This window comes from Pseudophryne corroboree, chromosome 1 (genome assembly GCF_028390025.1).
Source record: "Pseudophryne corroboree isolate aPseCor3 chromosome 1, aPseCor3.hap2, whole genome shotgun sequence".
Classification (NCBI taxonomy): Eukaryota; Metazoa; Chordata; class Amphibia; order Anura; family Myobatrachidae; genus Pseudophryne; species Pseudophryne corroboree.
In genome coordinates this window covers 265,759,022-265,765,021 of record NC_086444.1, presented here as the reverse complement: position 1 = coordinate 265,765,021, position 6,000 = coordinate 265,759,022, and positions in this window count along the sequence as shown.

Sequence of the window (6,000 nt, the reverse complement as noted above, 5' to 3'; positions counted from 1 at the left end):
AGCATCTCCGTGCCTCCAAGCACCTCCGTGCCTCCAAGCACCTCCGTGCCTCCAAGCACTTCCGTGCCTCCAAGCATCTCCGTGCCTCCAAGCACCTCCGTGCCTCCAAGCACCTCCGTGCCTCCAAGTACCTCCGTGCTTCCAAGCGCCCAAGCGCCTCCACGCACTTCCGTGCCTCAATACCTGTGCCCCCAGCACCTCTGTGCCTCAGCACTCAGCATCGCTGTGCCTCCGGCACTTCTGTGCCTCAATACCTGTGCCTCCGGCACCTCCGTGCCTCAATACCTGTGCCCCCAGCACCTCAGTGCCTCCAGCACCTCTGTGCCTCAGCACTCAGCATCGCTGTGCCTCTGGCACTTCCGTGCCTCAATACCTGTGCCTCCAGCATCTCAGTGCCTCAGCATTCAGCATCTTTACAAGTCTTGTCTTTCAGGAGACCTTCAAGCATTCCTCCGTGCCTCCTGCCTAGCGTCTTAATCCTGTATGAGGAAGACCTACATCCGGCCATCTCTACTGCGACCCAGTAGCGGTTCCTCTTCCCGGTCACCGGAAGAAGCCCCGAGTCCACAACACTTTCCAATCAGGTCAGTGATAAAAGTGCTATATAAATAACATTATTATTATTATTATTAATAATAATAATAATAATAATAATAATAATATTATTATATAACTTCTTTAAATTATGTAAGTTTATTCTTCATTTTAAATTCTACCTTTTTAGGTCTGATGGGCTGGTCCGGTCCCACAGAGAGACGGGAAAGCCTCACGCAGCGCTGCTTCCGACTCTCTGGTTTGGCTCCCTTGCCTGAAGCGTGTATCTCCAATAAAATGGGGGCATGGCACGAGTCCACGCCCCCGTGCATCGTGTTTACCTTTTATTATGTCACTCAGACCTTTATCTGTCATGAGTAAAGTCCCAGTGTCTTTTCATGATTTTCCGCCAGGGCTTTATGTTGGTTGTTGCATTATGTTATAAACAGAGTTTTCTTTTCTTCTGTCTTCTGGTCTTTATACTTAAATATTTTTTCCCATCTTTCTAGTTATCTCCAGAGCTTTGTTCCAATAGATTTTTATTGTGGTAGCTTTCTATGAACTGAGTACTGTGCCTAAAAATCTTTTGGTCAACTGCAATTCCTCTGCATTCTTTTAAATTGTCCTCCTAGGAGTCCTTTAATCCATGCATATGGTGGCTGCTGTTGGCAGCAATATAGTTGTTACAGCTCATTGTTTTTGAGAATGTTTTAGTGTCTATTCCTTCAATACAAATGGTCAAATCTTGCTTGAAGTGCAAATCTTGCTTGAAGTGCCAGTTTAGTGTCTACTCCTTCAATACAAATGTCTCATTCTTGCTTGAAGTGCCAGTGAGATCCAAGTTGAGATTGTTATATTTAATGCAGTGTGAGACCTCTTTCAGTTGTTCTCTAAAATGTTCTCTTAAAAAGGTTGTTTTCAAAAATGTTCTCCAGCTCCCAATTGGATATAAACAGGTTCACATACATTGTGGCAAATTTGGTCCCCTTAAAGGACTTAACATAGTCTGTTGCAAGAATTAAGTTTTTTTGTCATTTGATGTTTTATGGAATGTATAAGACTTGGGTTGAATCTCTGAAGTGGCTTGGTTTGCTGAACACTATAGGGTGAAGAAGTTTGCCAATGTATTCTAACATTTTGGTGGTAATAGACCCTATTCTGAAAATAATGTGTTATCTGGGTGGGCTTTTGTGATTTTGGAGCACCTTCTGTAAAAGAATGAATCCTGGGGATCACGAGTACGGATGCTTGAGGTAGTTGAATTTTAGTTTGTTCGAGGATTCCTTACTGGTCAGTGGTGTAACTCCCAGAGGCAATGGAGACATTTGCCGCCGGGCATTAGCCATCAGAGGGGCACAGAGGAGCAGGCACTGAGGTTATAGATGAATCCATATATGAATCCATCTATAACCGCTGTGTATGTTACCGACGCTGCTGACCACTTCAGCAGTTAGCAGTAGCGCACCTGCTGCTGCTCCAGGATCCCGTTACCGCTGCTGCACCATCGCTGTCTCGCAGACAGCTCTGAGTCTGCAGCTGGAGGGGGTGCCAGCGCAGGTGCTGAGTGCGGAGAGTATAAACATGCCTCTCCATTCGAGCGGCCAACTTCAGGACAGACTAAGCTGCTGCCCTCCTCCCAAGCAGCCCCGGCACCCTCCCTCCTCCAGCAGCTGCAGGTAAGCAGAGGTTGGCCTCTCCTTAGCAGGCACAGTTCCCGTGTCCTCAAATCCTCCTCACACTACTGGCCAGGCAGCACCATGGGACAGCATAGCAGCTGGCACTTGGTGAGCTCCGCAAACAGCATGGATCCTCATGCCGCTGGCCTCCTCTTTGACCTGCATCTGGATCCGTGGGCCTCCCTTAATGATACCGTGCAGCTCACACTTTGCAAGGTTGGGATTAGACACAACGTGGTAAGTGACCGGGTAGTCCTGTACCCACCTATATATGGAACCACGCTAATTGTGGCTCCATCTGTGTGCTCGGTGAGGCGGACCGCTGGGATCGAATTGACTTTTTTATTGTATTTTTTTCCATGACCTTCTCCTACACACGCTGGGGGTCACTGATGCTGTCTGTGGTATCTAGCAGTCACTGATGCTGTCTGTAGTATCTGGGGTCACTGATGCTGTCTGTCATATCTGGATGTCATTGATGCTGTCTGTAGTATCTGGGGGTCACTGATGCTGCCTGTAGTATGTGGGGTCACCGATGCTGTAGGTAGAATATGGGGGTGACTGATGCTGTCAGTAGCATATGGGGGTTGGATGGGGGGGGGGGGGGCACCATTATCTATATCGCGTCTGGGCACTTGGTATGAATTTATGCCACTGTCACTGGTGTCTATTTTCTAGGAGTTTTTCAAATTCTATCTTATATTTCTTTGTGGAGATCTGTTTTTAGAATTACATACAGTATATTTGTTGGTCTGATAAGTCACAGGACTACTTCATCATATTATTCTTTGACAAGGATTACAATTTGTTTGTAGACTTTAACATTAATTCTATTTTCTTATTTTCCTTTGGCTTTTTAAACCTTCTTTTTATGCTCTTGATAGGTATAGGTACCTCTTTACTCCCTTCTGTGTGTGACATTTTCTAAATCATACCAACCCCATGATTAAGAAAGCCTTTTTGGATATTGCGTCAGTGCTCTAGGAACCGAATTCTTAGTTTGCGTGTGGTTCTCCCCACATAGTGGAGACCACACGGACAAACTAATAGATAAATAACATACTCTCTATTACAATTGATGAAAGATTTGATTATGAACTCGTCTCCTATGAATGTGTGTTATTCATGATGTGAGCGCAGGTAATGCAGTTACCCGAGCCACATCTATAACAACCTATAGGTTTCTTTGTAAGCCAAGAAGTGGATGAATCTTGAATATTAGTATCTGAATTTCTTTTATCTACGAATAAACTAGGAGCTAAATTTTGTGTCAGATTCTCAGATTTTTTTTAAAATAATAGAGGGAGCATCTCCAATCTCTGTTCTTAGAACTTTATCGGTTAAAAGAATAGGAAAATTGTTAGTAAGGATCTTTTTAATTTTTACTGAAGCACTATTGAATTTTGATTGAAAATGGGGAAGTTCATTTTTAAATGATATACTTTTGGTCTTATATTTGAGAAGATGTTCTCGGTCCAAAAGGCTCTCTTTTTTTAATGCAGATTCGATCAAACTTGCAGGGTAACCTGTAGTACTAAGGCCGCTCGTTAATTCTTGCGCTTGTCTGTATCATCTAATATAATTGGTGAACCTATTTGATCTTTTTTGCATAGTTTTTTGGATGCAAAATATCTTTTTCTTGTCAAGGATCTAATGTATCTATTAGAGATGAGCGGGTTCGGTTCCTCTGAATCCGAACCCGCCCGAACTTCAGGTTTTTTACACGGGTCCGAGCAGGCTCGGATCTTCCCGCCTTGCTCGGCTAACCCGAGCGCGCCCGAACGTCATCATCACGCTGTCGGATTCTCGCGAGGCTCGGATTCTATCGCGAGACTCGGATTCTATATAAGGAGCCGCGCGTCGCCGCCATTTTCACACGTGCATTGAGAGTCATAGGGAGAGGACGTGGCTGGCGTCCTCTCCGTTTAGAGAAGAGAGAGACACAGTATTTTCGGGGAGCATTATTAGGAGGAGTACTACTGTATACTACTATACTACTTGCTGAAGTGATATTTATAGATTAGATAGTGTGACTGTAAGTGTATTATCTGACTTGTGGGGGAGACACTGACAGTGGGGAGTAGTTAGAGTCTGAGAGCAGGACTCAGGAGTACATATAACGTACAGTGCACACTTTTGCTGCCAGAGTCAGTGCCACACTGCCATTGTTGTGACCACACTGACCACCAGTATAATAATATATTTTGTGATTGTCTGCTTAGGCCTCGGAGTACTAGTTGCAAGTTGCAACGTGACCTGTCCTGAAGTGACCACCAGTTTAATAATCAATCACCACCAGTTTAATATATATATATATATATATATATAATTGTATATAATATATATATATATAATATTGTATACCACCTACCCGTGGTTTTTTTTTTTTTTTCATTCTTCTTTATACATACTACTATAGTAGCTTACTGTAGCAGTCTGCGGTGCTGTGCTGACCTGACAGTGTCCAGCAGGTCCGTCATCAGTCATTACATAATAAATATATATAGTACCTGTCCGGCTGCAGTACTAGTGATATTATATTGATTTCATCTCATTATCAATAATTTATCATCCAGTCTAGACTCTATATTAGCAGCAGACACAGTACGTTAGTCCACGGCTGTAGCTACCTCTGTGTCGGCACTCGGCAGTCCATCCATAATTGTATACCACCTACCCGTGGTTTTTTCTTTTTCTTTCTTCTTTGTACATACTACTATAGAGTATAGTAGCTTACTGTAGCAGTCTGCGGTGCTGCTGAGCTGACAGTGTCCAGCAGGTCCGTCATCAGTCATCATTACCTAATAAATATATTATCTACCTGTCCGGCTGCAGTACTAGTGATATTATATATACATACATATATATATTGATTTCATCTCATTATCAATCATCCAGTCTATATTAGCAGCAGACACAGTACGTTAGTCCACGGCTGTAGCTACCTCTGTGTCGGCACTCAGCAGTCCATCCATAATTGTATACCACCTACCCGTGGTTTTTTTTTTTTCGTTCTTCTTTGTACATACTACTATAGTATAGTAGCTTACTGTAGCAGTCTGCGGTGCTGCTGAGCTGACAGTGTCCAGCAGGTCCGTCATCAGTCATCATTACCTAATAAATATATTATCTACCTGTCCGGCTGCAGTACTAGTGATATTATATATACATACATATATATATTGATTTCATCTCATTATCAATCATCCAGTCTATATTAGCAGCAGACACAGTACGTTAGTCCACGGCTGTAGCTACCTCTGTGTCGGCACTCGGCAGTCCATCCATAATTGTATACCACCTACCCGTGGTTTTTTTTTTCTTTCTTCTTTGTACATACTACTATAGAGTATAGTAGCTTACTGTAGCAGTCTGCGGTGCTGCTGAGCTGACAGTGTCCAGCAGGTCCGTCATCAGTCATCATTACCTAATAAATATATTATCTACCTGTCCGGCTGCAGTACTAGTGATATTATATATACATACATATATATATTGATTTCATCTCATTATCAATCATCCAGTCTATATTAGCAGCAGACACAGTACGTTAGTCCACGGCTGTAGCTACCTCTGTGTCGGCACTCAGCAGTCCATCCATAATTGTATACCACCTACCCGTGGTTTTTTTTTTCTTTCTTCTTTGTACATACTACTATAGTATAGTAGCTTACTGTAGCAGTCTGCGGTGCTGCTGAGCTGACAGTGTCCAGCAGGTCCGTCATCAGTCATCATTACCTAATAAATATATTATCTACCTGTCCGGCTGCAGTACTAGTGATATTATATA